This window comes from Coenobita brevimanus, chromosome 20 (genome assembly GCF_032717465.1).
Source record: "Coenobita brevimanus isolate Jiangsu-jjx chromosome 20, ASM3271746v2, whole genome shotgun sequence".
Taxonomy (NCBI): domain Eukaryota; kingdom Metazoa; phylum Arthropoda; class Malacostraca; order Decapoda; family Coenobitidae; genus Coenobita; species Coenobita brevimanus.
Window position 1 is genome coordinate 17,177,942 of NC_136973.1, and position 25,445 is coordinate 17,203,386.

The 25,445-nt window shown below is 43.0% G+C and overlaps 1 long non-coding RNA gene across 2 annotated transcripts in view; it reads left to right on the forward strand.

Moving 5' to 3' along the window:
- The window catches only part of LOC145391902 (uncharacterized), a 79,756-nt gene extending 54,820 nt beyond the window's left edge, over positions 1-24,936 (forward strand). The window contains exons 3-4 of one of the 2 annotated variants that reach the window (XR_013895915.1): positions 17,365-17,443; positions 24,636-24,936. This is a non-coding gene — a long non-coding RNA (uncharacterized LOC145391902). The remainder of the gene's footprint in view (positions 1-17,364; positions 17,444-24,635) is intronic. The other variant, XR_013895916.1, reaches the window with a different exon arrangement.
- Positions 24,937-25,445: the final 509 nt, after the last annotated feature.

Sequence of the window (25,445 nt, forward strand, 5' to 3'; positions counted from 1 at the left end):
TTCACCACCCACCCTTCTCATCACTTGCTATGTATACCTGTGGATCATTTTATGCCTGAAGAGGGTATTGGCTATCACCAACCCCCTCCCAGCACAAATGTCCACTAATGCACTCCCATTCTCATCTATCTCAGCAGGCACAACTCACTCACCAACTATTCCATCCACCTTCACATTCCCAACTTTACCATTCATATCACCAGTCAAAAACACTCTCTCATTCCTTCCAAACTTTTCCATGCACACTTCCACATTTGTCCAGAACTCTTCTCTCACTCTTCTAGCACGATCTTGCATTGGCGCATACACCAACACTATCGCCCACATTTGTATTCCAACTTTCAACTTTACCCACACAATCCTTGACCCAACTGATCCATACTGTCTTATGCTCTTCTTCCATCTTTTACGCACAACTATACATACTCCTTCCTTTGCCCTCTCATTCTCACCTACTCCTGCACATATACCCCATCCATACTCCCATTCTCTCACACTTTCTCCTCTCCATTTTGTTTCAGTTATTCCACATACATCTACTTTCGCACCCTCAAGCACCTGGACAATCTCTCTTTCACTTCATCATTCGCTCCCCTTACATTCCACGTTCCGATAACTATGTCCTTTGTTCGGTCCTTGGTCGTCATCGTTTGGTCCGTCCTTGTCTGAGGCTTATTGTTTGTTTTGTTTAGTTAGTTGTTTTCCGGGGAGGGGCACTAACCCTCCGCCAACCCTTTTAGTCGCCTTTTACGACAAGCAGGGATACTCTAGGAACGTTTCCATGAGAGACCCAAGGATGAATATCTGATCTACACAGTCTCTTCCCTTCCTAGAACCTCCCTGTTCTTCTCCAACTATACTTGATTTTTTTCCAGCTAATGATCCACTTCCGTGAATGTGGCACCTGCACATTCCTGCCACATTGGTTCGTTTCAGTTTCATACCTGAAGTATCACATTTACAAAAAACATTTGTACCTTATATTCCAATTCTCATAAATGCTGTTTTGCATTGTCATTGTACTATACAAACAGACATGAAATGAGTATGTGTGCTTCACCCAAACGGACAATGAATTTGAGGAAGTTGAATTTGAATTTAAATTTTTATTGCTGTAAATGGTACAGAGTTGTTGCAGCTCCCTATATTAAAAAACAATAACTTTATTGTGGATCACACCTACTCCATTGCTTCGATACCTTCTCCCATATTATCCGTAAGTATATATATTTATTCATTTATTAGAGATGCAACAACTCTGTACCCTTTACAACACTAAATATTTCATTTCAAATTCAACTTCCTCAAATTCATTGTCCGTTTGGGTGAAACACTGATACATACTCGTTTCATGTCTGTTTTTATAGTACAGTGACAAAAACAATTTGTTTCGTCTAGCAAGATGTCAGACTTTATTATGGATCACACTTACTGCATTGCTTCGATACCTTCGCCCATATTATCCATAAGTATATACTGTATATCCATAAGTATATATATTTATTTATTAGAGATGCAACAACTCTGTGCCTTTTACAACAATAAATATTTCAATTCAAGTAGCAGCCGTGGCTCAGTGGGTTAGAGCGCTCCGCTCTAACCGAAGGGTCGGAGGATCGAATCCACCCAAGGGTCATTGGTAGACATCAGGAAGGGCATCCGGTCATAAAATGCTACACGCTCCAGTCCAAAGTCCTCTACCCAGGGGCAACGCCTTAGCCCTTCGGGGATACCTGGCGTAAAACCAAATTATTATTTTTTTTTTTTATAAATATTTCAATTCAAATTCAGCTTCCTCAAATTCATTGTCTGTTTGGGTGAAACACAGATACATACTCGTTTCATGTCTGTTTGTATAGTACAGTGACAATGCAAAACACTATTTATGAGAAGTGGAATATTAGGTACAACTGTGTTTTGTAAATATACTTCAGGTATGAAACTTAAACCAACCAATCACGTGGCAGGAGTGCACAGGTGCCACATTCACGAAAGTGGATCATCAGCTGAAAAAAAATCGAATATAATTCCTCTGTTATTTCCCTATCTCTGTCAATAAGTATCCTACCATATATTTTTCCTATTACACTCGGAAAACAAATGCCCCTGTGATTACCACACACATCTATTTCCCTTTTTCCTTTGTACATATACATGTCTGTTATATACACCTGCAGAAGATACTGAAAACCCACTCTTAAAAATATTCCAGGCAGTGGAAAGAGTGCTGGACTATATGTGTCAAGTTAGAAGGGGCCTACTTGAGGGGGATAGTGTCCTAGCTAAACTGGTTAGCTGTTTATTTTTTAGAGCCTACAGTCGGATACTTCCTGAACAGACCTTGTATAACCAACCCACCCATTCCCTACCTAAGGCCAAATTATCAGGTCAATCGTTCACTTTGTCAGGAAAGCACCAAATTTTACACGGGTGTAGAGTGGACCCATACGATCATTTTTCGAGATGGACCCCCCAGATTTGGCCCTCCTGGTGGCTGCCATCTTTGATTTCAAAATGGTAGTAGTAGTAGTTGTTCCCTAGGCAGTCTGGCCGAACAGCCCCGAGTCCCTTAGGAAGGCCATGGCTGAGACCGGGCTTTCCCACAGAGTTCTCAAAGAGTGTATGTTGTGTTGTTGGCGTAGGTGATTGTGTGCAATGCAGTCTTCCATAATGTGCTTAATAGTATGGGGTGCTGTGTTGCATCCTGGACAGGCATCAGCGATGGAGTCATCCAGCCTCTTCTGGTAGCTTAAGAGGGCTGGATGGTGCCCACATCTCAGCCTGGCCAGGTGGACCCTGTCCTCACGAGGAAGATAGGATTCAGAAGGGTGGATGTCAGGAGGCTGTGCATGCAGCTGTGTGTTGTCTTTAAGTGAATGAATGGAGTGGCGAGTGATCTGAGTGTGGATATGCTTCTGGAAGCTGGTCTGAGGTGGGCGAGGGGGAGAGATGACAGTAGTTGTGTATGGTATCGTGTGCTGGGTGTTGTTTTGATGTTCCTTGGTGTGGGTGGATGTGCTGCCATGTACTGTAGTGGATGTTGTGGGTTTGTGGAAGCTGCGGGAAGAAACTGGGTGCCTCTCATGTCTAGGTGATCCTTGACTTTGAGGACTTTGGTTTCTTGATGTAGGTGGTCTGTTGGTGTAGTAGTTGTGCAGCCTGTGATTATTTTTAGGGCCTTGTTCTTTATGGTCTGTAGAGTGTTGTAGTGTGTTTTGGTCAGGTTAGAAGCCCAGGCAGGGCTTACATAATTCATCACTGAACGTATGTATTGTTTGTATACTGTGGTGGTGGTTTCTTTGTTGTGTCCAAATGTTGTATGGACAAGTGACCTCAAAGCATTGAGTCTTGGTGTTATTTTATTTTTAATGTTAGTGATGTATTGTTTAAATGACATTGATGTATTGTATGTTACACCAAGGATTTTGTGTGTGTGTGTGTGTGTGTGTGTGTGGTAGGGGAGTGTTGTTTATGGTGACAGGAAGCGTTATGAGGAACACACTGAGGTGGTTTGGCCATGTGGAGAGGATGGAGGGTGAAAGACTGACGAAGAGAGTGTATGTGAGTGAGGTGGAGGGGGGAAGAGGGAGGGGGAGGCCGAGGATGAGACGGAGGGATGGGGTGGAGAGGTATATGAGAGAGGAGGGTGTGAGTTGGGAGTAGGGCAGTGAAATGGCTGGGGACAGGGCGACTTGGAGGCGATTTGTTTGTGGCCACCCCAAACGGGATTGAGGCGTCTGGCAATAGATAGAGATAGATGGTATATGTGGTAGGGGATTGTTGTTTATGGTGAGGTGTGGGATGTGACTGCGTTCTGCTGTCCAATTTGTGAGAAGAGTCACTGTAGATTTGGCTGGGGCTATTTTGAGCCTGTTTGTGGTGAACACCCCTGGGGGTAGGGGGGGTTTTCAAGAATACTCCCTCAGTATCCCTGCTTGTCGTAAAAGGCGACTAAAAGGGTTGGCGGAGGGTTAGTGCCCCTCCCCAGAAAACAACTAATTAAAAAAAACAACAATAAGCCACGGACAAGGACTGACCAAATGATGACGACCAAGGACCGAACAAAGGACATGGTTATCGGAACGTGGAATGTAAGGGGAGCGAATGATGAGGTGAAAGAGAGAGAGATTGTCCAGGTGCTTGAGGGTGCGAAAGTGGATGTATGTGGAATAACTGAAACAAAATGGAGAGGAGAAAGTGTGACAGAATGGGAGTATGGATGGGGTATAAGAGCAGGAGTAGGTGAGAATGAGAGGGCAAAGGAAGGAGTATGTATAGTTGTGCGTAAAAGATGGAAGAAGAGCATAAGACAGTATGGATCAGTTGGGTCAAGAATTGTGTGGGTAAAGTTGAAAGTTGGAATACAAATGTGGGCGATTGTGTGTGTGTATGTGCCAATGCAAGATCGTGCTAGAAGAGTGAGAGAAGAGTTCTGGACAAATGTGGAAGTGTGCATGGAAAAGTTTGGAAGGAATGAGAGAGTGTTTTTGATCGGTGATATGAATGGTAAAGTTGGGTATGTGAAGGTGGATGGAATAGTTGGTGAGTGGGGTGTGCCTGCTGAGAGAGATGAGAATGGGAGTGTGTTAGTGGACCTTTGTCCTGGGAGGGGGTTGGTGATAGCCAATACCCTCTTCAGGCATAAAATGATCCACAGGTATACATGGCAAGTGATGAGAAGGGTGGGTGGTGAACTGAATGAAAGGAAGGCAATGATTGATTGTGTGTGTGTGGATGAAAGGATGCGAAGATGTGTAATGGATGCAAGAGCTTATAGAGGTTGGGGGAGTGGACTTTCTGATCACTACTTGGTGGTGGCCTGAATTAGGATTCAAGTAAGATGGAGGAATAGAAGAAGGGAAAGACGAGAGGAAGGAGTAGTTGCAAGGAGAGTGGAAGGGTTACAGGAGGATGAGAAAAAGGTAGAGTATAAGAGAGAAGTAGAGGAACGATTGGGCAAATATGAATTGGAGCAGATGGGAGACGTGCAAGGTGTGTGTAGGATATTTACAGAAGAAATATGTGCAGCATGTGATGTGGTGTGTGGAAGGAAGAGAAGACGGAGGGGGGTGCAAGGAACAGCGTGGTGGACTGAAGAGGTGAGACAGGCTGTGGCACAAAAGAAGAAAGCATACAATGAATGGATGAGAAATAGGGGCGTGGAAGAAGTTGAGAGGCGGAAGAGAGAGTTATATGTAGAAAGAAAGAGAGAGGTGAAAAGATTAGTAAGAGAGCGTAAGAAGAGAGTGGATGAGGAATTTGGAAGGAATTTGAGTGTAAAGTGGAGGGACTGTAAGAAAATATTCTGGAAAGAGGTGAAAAGAGTAAGACAGGGTGGAAGTGAAGTTAACAGGGAATTGAAAGATAAAAATGGTAGACTACTAGTGGAGAAGGGAGAAAAAGTGAGCAGATGGAGAGAACACTTTAAGGAATTGTTGAACATTGAGGATGGAAGCAATGCGAGTATAAGTGGCTGGGGAATGGCTGGGAGAAGGAGGGAGGTGAGAAGACAGGAAGAAATCAGTAGGACAGAAGTTGTGGAAGCAATGAAGAAAGTTAAATCAGGGAAAGCCCCAGGAATTGATGGAGTGTGTGGTGAAATGCTGAAGCATGGGGGAGAGATAGTGGTAGAATGGATGTGGAAGATGTGCAGATTGGCCTGGGAGGAAGGTAGAGTCCTGGAGGATTGGAAGTCAGGTATAATTATTCCCTTGTACAAAGGAAAAGGGGAAAAAGAAGTGTGTGGTAATCATAGGGGCATTTGTCTTCTTAGTATAATAGGAAAAGTGTATGGTAGGATACTTATTGACAGAGTTAGAGAAAGAACAGAGAAATTAGTTGGAGAAGAACAGGGAGGCTTTAGGAAGGGAAGAGGTTGTGTAGTTCAGATATTCATTCTTAGATCTTTAGTGGAAAAGTTTCTAGAGAAGGGAAAGAAGTTGTATGCGGCTTTCATGGATTTGGAGAAAGCATATGACAGGGTGGATAGACAAGGATTGTGGAAAGTGTTAAGAATATATGGAGTAGATGGGAAGTTGTTGAATGCTGTGAAGAGTATGTACTATGGTGCGAAGGCTGCAGTGCGTGTGGATGGTGAACTAAGTGAATTTTTCTCTTTGAAAGTTGGGTTGAAACAGGGATGTGTCATGTCTCCATGGTTGTTCAATCTTTACATGGATGGGGTAATAAAAGAGGTACAAGGTAGGGTAGTGGATGTTGGAGTGGCCCTGGTGAGAGAGGATAGTGTTTGGAAACTCCCTGTACTGTTGTTTACAGATGATACTGTGTTGTTAAGTGAAGACGAAGGGGAGCTGCAAGGCTTGGTGGATGAGTTTGGGAGAGTGTGTAAGAAACGGAATCTAAAGGTGAATGTAGGGAAGAGTAAAGTGATGGTCTTTGAGAGAGGTGAAGTCAGTGAATGTACAGCGAGGTTGGATAGTGAGGAATTGGAAAATGTGAGTACGTTTAAGTACTTGGGGAGTGTGATGAGTAAGGATGGAGGTTTGGAGGGTGAAGTGCTTGAAAGGATACAGCAGGGAAGAAAGGTTGCTGGTTCTTTGAAAGCAGTGATAAGAAACAGGGAAGTGAGCATGGAAGTGAAAAAGTTACTACATGACAGTATTGTGATACGAACTCTAACATATGGAAGTGAAGCTTGGACGTTGTTGGAAGGACACAAGTCGAGTGAGAGCAGTGGAAATGATTTATTTAAGAGGAGCCTGTGGAGTCACATGGAGAGACAGGCTGATGAATGAGGATATCAAGGAGCGTTGTGGTGTGGATGCGGATGTGATAGGAAGCGTTATGAGGAACACACTGAGGTGGTTTGGCCATGTGGAGAGGATGGAGGGTGAAAGAGTGACAAAGAGAGTGTATGTGAATGAGGTGGAGGGGGGAGGATGGAGGGGGAGGCCGAGGATGAGATGGAGGGATGGGGTGGAGAGGCATATGAGAGAGGGGGGGTGTGAGTTGGGAGCAGGGCAGTGAAATGGCGGGGGACAGGGCGACTTGGAGGCGATTTGTTTGTGGCCACCCCAAACGGGATTGAGGCGTCTGGCAATAGATAGAGATAGATAGTGTGTGTGGTAGGGGAGTTTTGTTTATGGTGAGGTGTGGGATGTGACTGTATTCTGCTGTCCAATTTGTGAGAAGAGTCACTGTAGATTTGGCTGGGGCTATTTTGAGCCTGATTGTGGTGAACCATTCGTGTAGTGTGTTGAGGTAAGGTTGAATGATGTGTGCAGCTGTGTTTGCGTTTTGGTGTGTACATGTAAGTGTTATATCATCTGCATAGGAAGCTCTATGTATCTGTGGTGTGTGGGGTGTGGGTATGTCGTGCATGTATAGATTTAAGAGTGTAGAGGACAAAACAGATCCTTGGTGGACGCCGTTTGTGAAGTTTCTGATGTTAGAAGACTGACCGGCAAATGTTATGTGCGCACATCTGCCTGCTAAGTAGTTTGCCAGCCATCTTTTTGTGTTATTGTGCATGTTTGTGTTGAGTATTTTGTTTGTGAGGTTGTGGCGTGGGATGGCATCAAAAGCTTTGCTAATGTCTAGTGTGACTAGGAGTGTTCTGTGTGGTGGCCTAGCTAAATTCATGCCATCGAAAATTCTCTGTGTAAGGTCTGTAAGAAGGGTGTTTGTGGAGTGTAGTGGCCTAAAGCCATATTGTGACTGAGCTATTGGAATGTGAGGTGTGACTAGTTGTAGTATCAGTCTTTCAGTGACTTTAGAGGTGCAGAGGAGTGTGATGGGGCGATGTGAGGAGGGTAACATGGGGTCTTTGTTGGGTTTAGGGATAGTGATGATAATGCCATGCTTCCAGATGTTGGGTATTATGTTGTGTGAGTAGCTGTAGTTTGATATGTTGGTGAGTGCTTGTATGCCTTGTGGTCCTAGGTGTTTAAGGTGAATGTTGCTTATGTTGTCTGGTCCACAGGCAGATGAGTGCTTGAGGTTGTTAATGATGTGCTTCGTCTGGTTGTAAGTGAAAGGTGCGTAGTCTGGGTCTGTGGGGAACTGTCTCTTACGTCAGATGATACGTCGGTCTTCCGGATGGGGTGTTAGATGGCTGGCTTGTGAAAATTGATTGATGAGAGTGTTTGCTTGTTGTTTGTTTGAGGGTTTGGTGTCTGTTGTTGTGATGGCAGCGTGTGATTGTGTGGTGTTGCTGTTGGAAAGTTGTCACGGGTTTTTTTATAATGTCACGGTGTTTTTATAATAAATACTATGTATTATTTAATTGATAATAATATTCAATAATATTAAAGAGCAGGGACAATGATTGTCTTGCTAAATCGAGCAACGATTCTCTAAGAACAAGAATTTATAAACTTTCTCAACAGTACATAGCAGAGACTAATTACTCACAAATGCTGAATTAGTACTGTTAGCCTCTGGAGAAAGTTACATCACCCGACAATAAATAACTAATACTAACATCAGGTTCTTGCTAAAGCTTAACTCCCAGGTGGCACAACAGATTTTAAGTTAATACAACAAGACTGGTCTAAGTACCAGTTATGAAAGGCAAGACGTCTATGCAAGCTAGGAGCTGTGTGGGAAATAAGCTTAATTATGGAGAAATGAAACAAGAGTTTACATTACATTAAGCTCAAGCAAAAGAACTGTTAAATTTTTTTATTACAAAAATAAATTTAACGTTACACTTCAAAATCAAATGAAGAGATCGCACTCACTCACTCACTCGAGAGCTAAATTCTTATGTCTAGGAAAAACACCTTAATTAAACTCTTAAGACTAGGGAAATACAAAATGGAAATACTGGTCGATGAATGCTGCGTATCACCCGAAGCTGAACTAAGGATGGGAGTACTGAAGAACTGTGAAGTGGAGTTTGGGTACTAGCTGACCTCTCACACTGCTGGCACAGGACCTCTCTCCGTCACAGCAACAACTGGACTGAATAAGTCGTGGGAAAGAAAAGCAGAGCACTAGGCCGCATTTTTCTAACGGTCGAGTGAGCGAAACGGCTCAAAACAAATCGCTCAGCGGAAGCGCCAATGTCTCACACAAGGACGATCACTTATGACACTGACAAATTGATTTGAAAGGACTCCCGCCGATGAGCGGTTAACTGAATGATAAACAGTGAGCTTTCCACTAATAGTTCGTGGCTTCTCACAAAAGGGAAATGTCGCGAATTTGATTCGTGACATTACGCCCCATGAAAATTAAATCTTTCTTCCTTCAGAAGAAAGATTTCAATATACATACATATAAATCCTAACTCAGTCACACAAGATTCACACTGTGGTGTGTGTGCTATCCTGCTACAGGAGAAAATCGCAGTCGCCAGTGAGCGAAAAAACATCGTATTTACGTTAATAGAAACAAGCTTGAGGGAAAAACTCCGTGACGACGGTGAAAATCCTGTACTCAGGTCAAACTGAGCGAAAGTTCGCTACATTTACATTAACAACTAATTGTTATGTAGTGTAGTGTATGTAATACACGGTGTAGGTGCGACAGTTGTAGTGTATCTGTACCTACGTGTAAAATGACACAGTAATACAAATTTATAGTAAAATAATGATGACGAGGCAGAAGAGAAGGGGCGGCAGCATGCGACAGGAACGACCAGCTGATCTGCACGGCAATGCTGCACCCACCAGCTACACCTGCGAAAGGAATTAAGGTGGAGCATCAAAACTGTTATTTCTCTCTCTCTCTCTGCCTAGCAATCAGTACTTGTCGTTATTAACCAGGAAACGTAATTCTTGAATTCACAAATTGCTTAGAACCCTTATAGCTTACTGGTTAACGCTTATTAACTAGGAAATGTGCCAGTTCTTGAATTACTCAAATCTCTTAGAACGGGCAGTTTACGAGTTAACCTAACATTGTTAACCAGGAAACGTGCCAGTTCTTGAATTCACAAATTGCTTAGAACGGGCAGTTTACTGGTTAACCTAACTATACACTTACGACTAATACAGCAAGCTGAAAATCGCTACGCAATCTCGGGCAGGTCATGTTTTAACACCCACCGTGGGTGTGAACACTCATGTGGTAATGTGCATTCTCTGGGAATCCTCAGAGAGGCCCACAGCTCGAGACGTTCCACAAGGTAATTCGCACACAGCCTCGGACTGTCTCTGCAGGGTTCTCAAACTTCCCCCTTAACTTATGGTATACATGTATGTACAGGCCCTGGATATACTGTGTCCTGTGGGGCCAATGAGTGAGACGTCTGGTCTACACTTTTAACTGGGAACCAGGCTGGTCCTTGGATTACTCAAATCTCTGAGGCCGCATATCTTACGGGACCCAGCATACAACAGTTGCTAGTTAGTATGCAGTTAGTAGGTGAGACATCAGGTCTACACCCACATTACCACTACCCTGTCTCTCAACTGACTCAGAGATTACAGGTGTGGTTAGAAACGGCACAGGAAGGGCATGTCCCTGATTAGTGGTGTTACTTTGACACACACTGCAGGAACGGACAAAACTATCTATGTCTCGTCCCATCCCTGGCCAGAAAAAGTCAGCTCGGATACGGCCCTGGGTCTTCCTTTTGCCCATGTGACCTCCTGAGGCTGAACAATGACCCCATTGTAACACTGCTAGGCGGTACTTGGCGGGAACAACAAACTGCAGTCGAACCTCGCCCTCGGGTGTTCGTGACTCACGGCAGAGCCGTCCTTTTTTGCAAAGGAACTTGGCTCGACCTCCCCGTGAATACTTAATCACTCGACCCTTTTGTTTGTTCCGCACGGCAGCAAGTGTCGGGTCGAAATGTTGTTCTTGTACAACAAGTTGACTACACATCAGATCTTGCGGCGATTCAATGATCACTGGGGTGACACAATCTGGAGCCTCAGCCATGGCTCGTGTTACCGTAGCAGCCGAAGTCTGAGTTGTGTCATCATCGGAGCAACTATCCTTGACTCCGTGAATATTTCCAATGATGAGGTCAAATAAAGGTTCTGGCATGACAACTGCAGCTGTCAGGCCAGTGAAAAATGGAGACGCCACCTGGATACGTGCCTCAGGGAACAATCTCACTGATCCATCAATAAGTGTAACTTGGATCTGTCGACCTGTATACTCATCAGGCCGAACCAAACTCTGCTTAACAGAGCAACCTGAGGAACCATTGTCCCTCAGGACATTTACAGAAACACCTCCCACAGACCCTGACTGAACAAGAAAGGCAGTGTTGCTGGTGGAAGGGTCTGAGGAGGTAGCAGCCAGTCATTCATGAGACTGCGGAACAACAGATGCAGCAAACATGGCGCCCTGGGAACTAGGTGTCTGAGGAGAGTTAATGGTTGGAGGGGGACTTGTGAACTGTTGGGAAGTACATGTACTGGTAGAGATGGCACCACCGGGTAGTTGTTGTGGAATAAAGGCTGCATTTGCCTCCTGCCTCCGATACACTAATTGACCTGATTGAGGGTTACGTGGCTTGTCCTTGTATTGCTGCTGCTGCTTGGGGAACTGCTGCTGGTTGGGGTGCTTGTTGTACCGCTTCCACTCAGCTTTCTGAGTGTTTTGCCCCTGGTCCTTCCACTGCTGTTTGCTTGGACCTTGGCCATAACTCTGAGAATGGCCTTGTTGGTGGGGTTCAATCTGAGACGGTTTCCCAGATTTATCAGGTTTTCTGTTCCAGGTGTTTTGCTTACGAGTTTGATACCCGTATGCAGTAAAGAATGCGTCAGCCTTTTCTACCATTTGGCTGGCATCTTTCACCTGGCAGATCTTAAGTTGTGCTATGAGCTCAGCAGGCCACGACCTCTCTAGCTGTGTACGCAGCATAAGGTCAGTTATCCCCTCACGTGTGGAAGGAGTTTCATCTTTCTCCATCCACTCACCTAAGTAAGCAGTGAGACGGTCGAGGAACTTAACAGCTGTCTCCTTGTCTTGGAGACGAGCTCGCATGAACTGAACTTTGGCGTCGTCTACTGTGAGACCATACGCCTTAATGAGTGCAGCTTTCATCACTTCATATGTGAGATTGTCTCCACGAATTCTGTGGAGAATATCGAGGGCAGGACCCTCAAACAGGCTAAGAAACTGAAGCCGCTTAGCTGCATCATCGAGCTGGTAAAGTTGAGCCATGTCTTCAAATCGAGCTATGTATGGCTCGATTCGCTCACCATCTTTGTATGGGGGAAGCTTGATGCGTGGGGTCGCCAGGACATGTGCAGGGAGAACGCTCGTGGAGCTTTGACCAACTGCACCAGATGTGTCTGAAGCCAAGGAATCTCGCTTGAGCTTCAGCACTTCAAGTTCATGTTTTTCTCGTGCCTCTCGTTCGGCACGTTTGTATTCACGTTGTTCCCACACGTGTTCTAAGTCGAGTTCGCGCTGTTTCTGCTCGTGTTCGCGCTGTTCTCGCTCGTATTCACGCTGTTCTCGCTCGTGTTCGCGTTGGATTCTACGCTCGTCACGAGCATCTTTCTCACGTTCCTGCTCGATATTAAACCGTGAGAGGACGTAGGTTTGTATTTTTTCTGGGTCAGTAAGGCCCATTTCTTTAGCTTCCTGTACATAAACACTGGCTGCCATGATGCTAGCTCAATCTAAATGACTAGTGACTCTGTACTGATTGCTTCACAAGCGAATGCTAATAAATACAAGTAAAGAGTACAGACACAAGCTAGTGGTGACCAGTCTTATCTAATTAACTAGAAAAGAATAGGGCAAAAATGCAAATGACTGGGAAGACTCAATAATTAACGCAATGGGTACGGCGGCTACCCAGGAGCAAATAAAATCGTCTGGCGTTACCAAGAATAAAGAACTAAATAGTGTTAAGCACTCTGTGGATTAATAAAGCAAAAATTCACTTGCTAAATTAACGGTAAACACCAGTAAACTTGTGCCTATAAACTTTAATAAATACCTAAATATGAATGAGTGAGCACTATCTCGTGAATAGCTTTAGAGCTAGGAGTTAATATCCTGGCGAGGTCGCCAATTGTCACGGGTTTTTTATAATATCACGGTGTTTTTATAATAAATACTATGTATTATTTAATTGATAATAATACTGTATTCAGTAATATTAAAGAGCAGGGACAATGATTGTCTTGCTAAATTGAGCAACGATTCTCTAAGAACGAGAATTTATAAACTTTCTCAACAGTACACAGCAGAGACTAATTACTCACAAATGCTGAATTAGTACTGTTAGCCTCTGGAGAAAGTTACTTCACCCGACAACAAATAACTAATACTAACATCAGGTTCTTGCTAAAGCTTAACTCCCAGGTGGCATAACGGATTTTAAGTTAATACAACAAGACTGGTCTAAGTACCAGTTATGAAAGGCAAGACGTCTATGCAAGCTAGGAGCTATGTGGGAAATAAGCTTAATTATGGAGAAATGAAACAAGAGTATACATTACATTAAGCTCAAGCAAAAGAACTGTTAAATTTATTGATTACAAAAATAAATTTAACGTTACACTTCAAAATCAAATAAAGAGATCGCACTCACTCACTCACTCGAGAGCTAAATTCTTACGTCTAGGAAAAACACCTTAATTAAACTCTTAAGACTAGGGAAATACAAAATGGAAATACTGGTCGATGAATGCTGCGTATCACCCGAAGCTGAACTAAGGATGGGAGTACTGAAGAACTGTGAAGTGGAGTTTGGGTACTAGCTGACCTCTCACACTGCTGGCACAGGACCTCTCTCCGTCACAGCAACAACTGGACTGAATAAGTCGTGGGAAAGAAAAGCAGAGCTCTAGGCCGCATTTTTCTAATGGTCGAGTGAGCGAAACGCGCTCAAAACAAATCGCTCAGCGGAAGCGCCAATGTCTCACACAAGGACGATCACTTATGACACTGACAAATTGATTTGAAAGGACTCCCGCCGATGAGCGGTTAACTGAACGATAAACAGTGAGCTTTCCACTAATAGTTCGTGGCTTCTCACAAAAAGGAAAGGTCGCGAATTTGATTCGTGACAAAAGTGTGATACTGTTTAGTGTTTTGTAGAGTTTGCTGATGTTTGTTGTGTGGTCAAGTGTTTGGAAGTAATTTTTCCAGTTTAGTGTTTGCTGTTCTAATATTTTACTGTTTATCTGAGTGTTGAGTTCTTGTATTTGTTGTGTGGTGTCTTGTGTATGGGGTGTTGGGGAGTGTTGCAGTGTGTCCCATTGTCTGATGAGGCCTTGAATTTCTGGTTTGAAGTTGGGGTTGTCTCTCTTTCTGTTACCTCTAGGGATGTGTCTTTTGTCTGCATTTTGTATGATTGTATTGAAAGTGTGCACAGCGGTGTTGATGTTTGTGGTGGGTGTACTGATTAGTGTTTCGAAATGTTGTTCTGTTTCAGTTACAGAGGCCTCCCAGTTGGCTCTCTTATAATTAGTGTATGTGTGTTTGTGGCCAGCTGGGGTGATTCTGGTTTTGGTAGTGATGATGATTGGGAGATGATTAGAACCTAGGGTTTTGACCACTCTCCATGATGTAGTGGGGGTGAGGTTTGGTTAGCAGAAGGTGATGTCTGCAGATGATGGGAGGAAGAGGGCTTGGTGTGGGATATGGGTATGTTGGTCTAGACTGTTTAGTATGAAAAGATGATCTGTCTGGGATTGTAGTACCAGCCCTCTGTCTGTGTCAGGGTTGTTGACATGCCAGGCCGACGACTTGGCGTTTCAAAATGGTTACCTAGCAACCCGTATTTTCTTCAATAACTCCAATAATATGATAAATGGAAGCAAAATTCCAATGTCTACCCCTATGTTTTCAGGGTCTGGCAATCCACTGGGATCATTGTTGGACCTGGCAGAGTTCGTCCATCTTAAGTCCAGTATGGCTGCCGGCTGAAATAGGTCTTTCGTTATAATGCAAGGCTATAAAAGATAGATGGAAAATTTCAAAGGCAAACCCTACTTTTTCATTGGAATCATTTTCGTGTTCATCTGGTGTCGGCCGTCTTGAAGTCCAAGATGGCGGCCCAGTTCTGTAAAGTTTATACTCAAACACACCACTTGTATTTACTACGGTTAGAGATCTATGATGTAGCACAACCATTGCCAGGTCTTTTCAGGTCTGTTCTTACTGGATTTTCAAATACCCTAAATATACATTTTTAGTAAGTTGACTTACATCAGCTGCTGCCTCCCATATTGAAAAGTAGGTACTGCCATGAAGCTGTATCACATTTTCAGTTATCTTAGTTAACTTCATTATAATTCTAATCAGGCTTAATGTTCTGAATAATCTGACTGGAAAATGATTTCAGAGCCAGCTCTTGGTAGGTATAAACATAAAGAATGTAAAAAGTGAATATTGAAAACTGAAATATGAAAGCCCAACTTGCTTGGCCCAAAACTGAAATATAAAAGCCCAACTTGCTTTGTCCTTTTCTACATACCGGTATATGAGAGGCCATTTCTGCAAAATTGAGTATGAAGTACATTTATACCATTTTCTTTCAGTTCAGAGACTACAAGTTCATTCTCAAGTCCACCTTACAAGACATACTAGAGTTATGTCAGTTGGTGTGTTCATGTATGTGTACAGTGATTTATAGTGCTAAAGTACTGTAGTTGGATCTGCGGGTGTTGGGGTCTTTGGGCAGGAGAGTTGAGTGGGATCGCTGGGTGGATTGGGGGCAGAAAGAGGTAGCGGTTGTAGCGTACCGGCTTTATCAGCTCTTGGGTGCAGGAAAGCAGAGGCATTGGCCTTTTTTCTTGCCTTCACGGGTTGTGATACCCTGTCATTCTTTGCCAACAGAGGTAAGATGACAGCCTGGAAGGCATGGGAGGTCTTTCCTGACATCACAGCCAGTTTTCATGCTCTGTCCACCAAACCTGCATCTGTCTCCAGTGAACTCCACAAACTAGAATTTGTTCATGGCAGTGGTGTATGACATGACAATGGACTTGAAGTCTGTGAATGACGTGCACAGGTTCTTATTCCCAAAGAGGGCAAGGACAATTGAACACGTTCCCCCCACAGCTGATGCTCTTGAGGAACATACCAAAAGAGCATAGTACCAGGATGGACATGTTTGGGGCCAAGCTTTAGTTTCCCAACCAGAGCTCCCATCACCATCTGTCTGGGGTTGGCAGAAACTCAACAGTACTTGGCACCCTGTATGGACAAAGTTGCCTGTTGTCCAGAACACTGCTCAGAATCAATCAGTTGCCACTGTAAAACTGCTTGCGAAGGGAACTGCAAGTACTACAAGGCTAACTTGCCATGTATGTTATTATGTGACTGTGATGGACATTGTTTTAATATCTGAATTTCATCAAAAAGACATGCAATAGATGTTTGCCATTGTATCAGAGTTATAATGGAAATGGGCTTCAGCAGGTAGCCTCCTTGAATTCCAAGATGGCCGACCCTCCACATCGGACAGTGATTCCATTGGATTGCCAGACCCTGGAAACATAGGGTTAGTCATTGGAAATATGTTGCTGTCTATCATAGTATTGAAGTTATTGAAGAAAATAGGGGTTCAAAGGCGACCATCTTGAAATCCAAGATGGCCGACCTTTGCCGGGTCAAAAAAATCATTCCATTCAAGTGGCAGACCCTAAAAACCTGGGGTTATAGGAATTATGTTTCTGTCTATCATATTATTGGAGTAATTGAAGAAAATATGGGTTGAAAGGCAGCCATTTTGAAATCCAAGATGGTGACCATCAGGGGCCCAAGATTCTGGAAGTCCGTCTCAAAAAATGATTGTCTGGGTCCCTTCTACAACTGTGCAAAATTTGGTGTTTTCCTGAAAAAGTGAACGATTGTTTGCCTTATACGCTGGACTAGTAAAACCACTAACTCGGAGACAGACGGCCACCCCTTATGGGTTTATGGTTTGGCTCTAGATAGATATAGGGGGTAGGGTGGCTCAGTGGTAGAGTGTCGAACTTGGGACCAGGGGTTGTTAGTTCGAACCACGCCCGGTAGCTGCCGTGTCGGGAGGGGTAGCACCTTCTTTTTACCTAGCAAGGCTATATGATCTAGTGAGGTCTAGCTCGGGGGAACATTTTCCCTTTTCTGGATCGATAGGTAGACACACTCCTGTCATTGTTTCTTAATTTTGCATCATCCCTTAACTACCTGGAAGTCATCACTATCATCATAGCTTGGTCTCGTCCTTGACCACTCTTGTTTCTAAATTACCTATCATGCCTAACACTTCTGCTGCCACTTACTCTGCCATACCAGCCTCACTTTCCCACTCTTATAACCAGTCCTTTACATTAATGACCTCACTCTTTCTTCAGATTTCTCTACTAAGCTTACCTGCTGAAATGCAAATTAATTTATTTTTTAAGGACTAGATACATGCAAAATGAGGGCTCACTGGGCAGTGTTTTTAAATTCATAGAGATTCTTGTCTAATGGCAGCTCTTGTTGCAGGTCCACAGCTGAAATTGACTCTGCAAAGCACAGCTAAGCAGTGTGGTCATCAGAGAGCCACCTGAGTAATATATACATGGTAAAGTGTTGACATTATATAGGCACATTTTGTGTTGTCTCAGTACAGTACTGTACATCCTACATGAGGTGCCTCTTCCAAATATATGTGGTTTATACTCTCTGTTCATAATATCCTTCATTGTAAGAAGTGTGAATTACTGGATGAGTGGTAGGAGTTGATCCAGGATCATTTAGCTGTTGTGATATCCTTTGCATTTACTGCTGTATAACCGCTTAATAGACACTGGATAAGGACTGGTAAAATAAGGAACCCAGTGGTATTTTAGACTGCATTAATAGCTTAAAACTCAGCAGTGAACTATTTATTTGAAAATATGGTTACATAGTACTTGCAAGTGCAGAAGTAGTTATTGTTCAGTAATAATGACCTTTGTATCAGCAGTATTGTTCAGTGGAGACTAGTTTGTGGCAGGAATTAAGAGAGTTTGGGGGAATCTTATGACAGGATGATAAAGGAAGAACCAGATGTAAAGATATATAGAGTCTGAGGTAGGTGACAAAATAGTGTAGGTGGCAAAAGATGAACCAGATGTAAATTTGAGTATGAGGTGGATGACAAAATAATGGAAGTGGTAAAGGAAGAACCAGGTCTAAAGTTACAATGTGAAGCGCTTAACAGAATAATGGAGGAGGTAATGGAAGAAACAGATGTAAAGTTAGAGTGTGAGGTGGATGACAAAATAATGGAGATGGTAAAGGAAGAACCAGATGTAAATTTAGAGTGTGAGGTGGATGACAAAATAATGGAAGTTGTAAAGGAAGAAACAGATGTAAAGTTAGAATGTGAGATGAGTGACAAAATGTTCCTCAGTGGCAATGAGACTGTCCTGGATGCAGTGTCCTCAGCTGAAGTTAAGCAGTTCAGATGTTTGGAGTGTGATAAAACATTTTCTTTTAAGAAAAATCTTAAACAACATGCAGTTGTTCATTCAGGAGTGAAGAATTTTAAGTGTGATGAATGTGGTAAACGATTTGCACTGAAGGGTGGTCTGACTCAGCACCTATTAATTCATTCAGGGGTGAAGAATTTCAAGTGTGATGAATGTGGTAAACTATGTGCACGTAAGAGTGATCTCTCCAAACACCTATTAATTCATTCAGGAGTGAAGAATTTCAAGTGTGATGAATGTGGTAAACGATTTACACTGAAGGAATGTCTCATCAAACACCTATTATTTCATTCAGGAGTGAAGAATTTCAAGTGTGATGAATGTGGTAAACTATTTGCTCAGAAGAATGGTCTCGCTCGTCACAGATTTATTCATTCAGAAGTGAAGAATTTCAAGTGTGATGAGTGTGGTAAACTATTTGCTCAGAAGGATGGTCTCGCTCGTCACATATTTATTCATTCAGAAGTGAAGAATTTCAAGTGTGATGAATGTGGTAAACTATTTGCACAGAAGCGTGGTCTCACCATACACACATTAATTCATTCAGGAGTGAAGAATTTCAAGTGTGATGAATGTGGTAAACGATTTACATTGAAGGAATATCTCACCAAACACCTATTAATTCATTCAGGAGTGAAGAAGTTCAAGTGTGATGAATGTGGTAAACTATTTGCACGTAACAGTGATTTCACCAGACACTTATCAATTCATTCAGGAGTGAAGAAGTTCAAGTGTGATGAATGTGGTAAACAGTTTCATCAGAGAAGGTGTCTCACCACACACTTATCAGTTCATTCAGGAGTGAAGAAGTTCAAGTGTGATGAATGTGGTAAACAGTTTGGTTGGAGAAGCAGTCTCATCACACACCTATTAAATCATTGTGCAGGGAAGAGTTTCTAGTGTGCTTAATGTGGTAAACAGATGACTCAGTTGATGTCATCCAACACTGTTTAATTCATTAAGGAGTGAAGAAATTCAAGTGTGATGAATGGGGTAAATGGTTTTATTATAGGTTCTCTCCAGTATCAGTTCAGGAGTGAAAAAATTTCAAATATCATGACTGGAAAACTGTGCAGATCAATCATTTCCTGTGGCACCCTCGGGGATGCATAGGGCCTCGATGAACTCACACCACCACATCCTATCTTGTGCTAACTCCTCAAGATCTCCCCAACACTCATCTCCAGCATCCCGTCTCATTGTCCTCACCCACGTCTCTTTTGGCCTTCCTCTACCTCTCCTACCAAGTGCCACCCACCCTGGTGTACCTCGTACTATTCCCTGTCTCCTATACACATGTCCTAGCCACTTCCATCGTGAGAACCTAACATATTCATTGACCGGCTGCACTCCCGTTATTTCTCTAATTCTACTACTTGGTATCCTTTCCCACCACTTAACTCCTAATATTCTTCTAAGTGCTTTGTTTTCAAACACCAAGAATTTATTTTCCATACTCACTGTGCTGTACCAAGACTCGTGTCCATAAATTAAGATACTCCTAACCATTACCTTATAAAGTTTGATTTTTGTGTGCACAGAAAAATTTTTATTATTCCAAATATTTTTAAGCATTCCCATTGCCTGAATAGCCTTCTTTAACCTTTCCTCGAATTCAAAGTTCAAAGAACCATCCTTGGCTAAATAAGTACCTAAATATTTAAACCTATCAACTTGCTTTACAACCATACCTCCAATTACACATTCCTGCGCATTTTCCATATTCATATTGATTATTTCAGTTTTTCCACAATTAATAACCAAACCCACCTTGCGACCTTCACTCACCAAACAGTCCAACACTCTCTGCATCTTTTCTGGCCCATCACAAATCAAAACTATATCATCTGCATAATCTAAATCCAAAAGTTTCCTGTTCTCTCCCCAAAGTATACCTGCACCGGTTTCTGTTCCAACGCGTTTCATAATGTAATCAATGACCAATATAAATAGTAAAGGCGATAGAACACCACCTTGACTTACTCCGGACTTGACTTCAAACGAATCACTCAGACAACCATCAACCATCACTTTACAAAATGTGTCCTCATGCATGTTCATAATGACCCTCACAAACTCCTCTGGTATTCCATAATGTCTCATGATCTTCCCCATAGTCTCTCTCGAAACACTATCAAAAGCCTTTTCAAAATCAACAAAACAAAGACTTAACGGTACTCTCAGTTCATTAACTTGCTGCATCAAATGCCTAACTATAAAGATCTGATCATTGCAACCACATCCCTTTCCAAAACCAGCCTGTTCATCCCTCAGAATACCCTCAACCACCGGCTCCAACCTATTTAACAACACTCTACTGAAAACTTTCAAAGCTATCGGTGACAAAGAGATTCCCCTCCAATTACCACATTCACTCAGGTCTCCCTTCTTCGGAACTTTAACAATTACACCATTCTTCCAAACTGATGGTAGTAACCCTGTCACCCATATCTTATTGAATAGCTTGGTCAAGATCATTATTAATCTATCCCCCTCCACTTTAAACATTTCTGGAAATAAACCATCCTCCCCTGGTGCCTTATTATTCTTTAACTGTTTTACTGCTTTCTCCACTTCTGCAAGCCTCAACTCTCCTGTTTCTATATTTAAATCTTCCTGAACAGACGGTATATCCTCTTCTGGTGGTATTGGTCTATTAAGAACTGTCTCAAAATGCTCTTTCCATCTATTTTTAATATCTCCATCTTTGGTCAATAAATTTCCTTCCCTGTCTCTAACTGGTATTTCCTTGCGTTTACCTGCATTACCACTCAGTTCTCTAATCGATTCATATGCTATTCTTTGACTCTGTCCATCATTTTTGTTTATTAAGATTTCAGGCTCTGCAACCTTTTCATCCACACATCTTCTTTTATCTCTCCTAGCTAACCTTCTTACTTCTGAATTCAGACTCCAGTACGCAGCTCTTGCTAATTCAATCTCTCGTTCATCAACGCATTGCATCTCACTCCTCAATTTAGCCTCACCTCTCTTTTTTATCATATCCCACGTTTCCTCTGATATCCATTTCTTTCTCCTGAATCTATGTTTCCTTCCAATCGTACATTCAGTAGTCTCATGCAAAACTTTGTTCACATCCTCCCACATCTCATCTACACTTCTCTCCCCCTCTTCCAACGTTTCCAACACCAAAAACCTATTTCTGCATTCTAATCTGAATTCCTGCTTTTCTTCTCCTTCCCTTCTAAGCTTAACAATATCGTATCTACCAGCACCAGATTTTTCCTTCTGATTTTTAAGATTAAACCTTATTTTTGCAATGCTGAGTTGATGGTCACTACCAATATCCGCTCCCCGTTTAACATGAACATCTAGCAGAGAACTTCTACGCCTCCTACTGATAGCGATGTGATCAATCTGATTTTTATATTTTCCACACGGCGACACCCAAGTTGTCTTGTGTATATTGCAATGCTGAAAGAGTGTGCCCCCGATGACTAAGTCATTTGCTAGACAGAAGCTTCCAAACCTCACTCCATTTTCACTCATCCTACTACCAACTCCCATCTTACCCATACATGCCTCAAATCCCTCATTTGAACAGCCCATTACTGCATTAAAGTCTCCAACGCAGATCAAAACATCATGTCTAGGTACCCCTCCTACTCCTTCTTGCAACTTTTCATAAAATGTGTCTTTCCTTTCATCGAGTGCATCATTAGTAGGTGCATAACACACAAACAGACTGATGTTGCCATGATTTGATTTAAACCGTGCGTTTAAAATCAAATCATGGCAACAGAAAAAAAAAAAAGTTTTTATTCACTTGGCACCTGACAGTTCATTCGGGCGTGAAAACAATTATATAGTTATGATAAATGTGGCCATGTGGAGAGGATGAAGAGTGAGAGACTGATGAGGAGAATGTATGTGAGTGAGGTGGAGGGTGAGAGAGGGAGGGGGAGGCCGAGGGTGAGGTGGAGGGACGGAGTGGAGAAGTACATGAGGGAGGGGGGTGTGAACTGGGAGCAGGGCGGTGAAGTGGCGGGGGACAGGGCGACATGGAGGCGATTTGTTTGTGGCCACCCTGTATGGGATTATGGTGTCTGGCAATAGTTAGATAGATAAATGTGAAAAAGCTTGAAGAAGAAATCAGGCTTTAACCAGGCATCCCCCCCCGTTTCCTTGCTCACTGTTGTTGTGGAGGGGCTCCAGAGATGTCGATTGGGTCTTGACAAGTGGCGGAGCTATGGTGGGATCTCTACTCTGCCCTCTCCCCTCTCCTTGGGTCCCTGTCACTGCCTCAACTTATTTTGCAATGCTCTTTTTCCTATTGCTTCTTCCTTCCTTTTCCCCTGTTGTCATCAAATAGTGGAGGCCTTTAGTGATGATACTAGTCTCCGCCCTTTTGTCATATCGGGCGAGACTGCTTCCTCCCCACATGTTTGCCGTGCGTGGCGACCCTTATATTGCTTGCACCCCACTATCTGGGAGTTGAGTCCACCATGGGGCAGGATGCAGTTCCCTGCCGTGGGCAACACACTCCTTTAGTAGGTGGGTTGGCATAAGACGGGCAGCCCAGTGTGGACCCGCCAGGCAAATCAGCTGGCCATGTGTTGGCTCAGTCAACCTTGGCTAGGGTCAAGCAGGCCCTGTTTGGTGGGCACCGCATTGGCCCGTAGCTGCCACTCCACACCAAACCGTGTCCGCATATACCACTCCTGCTATCCCTGGGGCTCTTGGGTGAGTTGGACCCAACATCAGCCTCCCCTTGTTGGGCTTCATGGTGGGTGGGGGTGGGGTGGTGAAGTCTGCCAATTCACATTATATGGATACAATTATTTCTTCTCACCTGATTATGTTGATGACCCAGGGCACCCCTTTGACTGTGGCCTCAACTTCTTCCCCTTCCCCTACACGTTCGGTTACATTAAACACCCCATCCTCCCCGCCTACTGTGTCTTCCACGCCTCCAGCTTCTGCTCTGTCTACTTCGGTCAGCCCTTCTACTATTGTCACACTTCATCTTTACCTTCCTCCTTCACTTCCTGTAGTGCCCGGAAGTGATATTGAGTTGCATCTAGGTTATTTTATATGACCAAAAGTTCGGTTAAGTGAGAGAGTGTGGCCTGGGCATGGCTGTTTCCATGCGGACTTTACCAGAACATAGATTAAGTTACCTAGTTGCTAAGTCACTTTTTTTTCCTACTGTAATTTACTAGTATTAAGTCTCTTTATAATATAAAAACTCGAGTGAGATGGGAACGTGTGCCTTTGGTCGCATAATCCAGAATGTACGCATGTGCAAAGTGATGTAAGGCATGATGATTTTCATTGTTTTTCGATGTAAGAGTATAAAGAGAGAGGTGCTGGTGAGTAATTATTGTGACTAGAGTATGTTATTTTTTTGGGTAATCGATTGTAAGGGGAAAGACATCACATTGATTCTACCACAAGTCTGTAATAATAAAAATCTTAAATTACGTATGCCGTCATCCCCCCCTCCCCCTTTGCTTCACGCAGTTTTGGCATGTCTCACTCGCTCACCAGCCGTGATAGGTGGCAGATGGTCAGTACTGTTGTCATCCTCCACCCCCCCCCCCTCCAAGGAATTTTGTAAGTAATTTGATATTAATGATGTCTGATATGTTGAAGCGTGAATAGTGATACTCCACGAGTGATAATAGTGACGAAATAAAGAAACGGACTCGAGTAGAATCAAGTGTTGTCATTCCTCAGGAAGTGTAACGGGGACGCCATTAGCTGTTGGAAGAGCGAGTCCCGAGTTTCCCACTTCACTCTGGTATTGTGAGCTGAATAGTGAGGTATTTCCCATATATTTGTGTACTGTACTTTATATTATTATTTAGTGTAACTGAAGCAAGAGAATGATAGCTACAGAGTTCTGTCTGAGCCTCAGATAAATGTGTGATTTTTGTAGGCCAAGTATCAGGTGCTTGGGGACTGTGAATTTTTATTATTGTGTTGAAATGACTTTGCAATTCAGTATTTATTAGGCCTATGTTGTGAGTAAATGTTCACGTAGTTACTTTGTGAGGCACGGTGATATTGATGCAGTAATGATTTTCATGGTTAGAGTTACAGTTATTCATGCTTACTGTATTTGTTATAGTACTTTTTCTTGCATGTTAACCCTACAGTAAGTATTATTTTGAGCAGACCTATGTGTCTGTAGTGCCATGTGTTATTCTGTTATTACGGTACTTAAGATGTCGAGTGTTGTAACTCGTGTTTCTTTATTATGAGACTTTCCTGATCATATGAAGGGATTACATGCATTTGGGAGAATAGTTATTCATTATACATATTAACTTCTAGCAGGTCCAAGTGTGGAGGTCGAAGTACCTGTGAGTGAGTCAAAGTTCAAGTCTGGAGATCAAGGTCCCAGTGTGGAAGTTAAGGTCGGGAGTGGCAGAGGACTGGACCAGTGAAATTTGTGCTCAGAGGGACGATTATGAAGAAACACATTGGACCGAGACAGAGGAGCTAAGTTTTGTGGATTTGATAGTAGGACCATATAGAAATATATTTTTTGAACAATGTGCCAACTGATTCATGTTTAATCTGTAAAGCAAGTAGCTGGGGAAGATTTCTACCTTTGCTCTTGTTAATACACATTTCCTCCCACTCAAACATTATTGTTTGTATAACCTTGAGAACTGGTGGTATAGTGCTTACCTAGTAGTTTATTAATGTGCAACTTAGAAGCATTCTGGGAAACTGCGAAGGTTGGGCTTGGTTTGGCCTAGTTGGAGACTGGCCCCGTCATTTTGGCATGCTACCACTCTTAACTTGGCAACTTGAAATGTAATAAACGCAACCGAAGAGGCCGCTAATGGGAGAGAGTCTCCATCAATCTGAGTTCCCGACCGTTCCAGCACACATTGGTCATCAATAGTGACTTGTTTTCTGCCTCTTTTGACATGTAAAAGTCTGGATCGCAGAGGTGACAGTACACTCCTGTCTCTAGTCCTTCTATGTCCTCTGTCTCCCTCTCCCGACGTCATCCTTCTTCCTATGTACCTGCCTCGTCCCTCACCTCCTCAATTTTCAGTTCACAGACATGGTCAAAATTTTTCAGTGTCCATAATACGACCAACGACATCTCACTCCACCTCTCTCTACTTT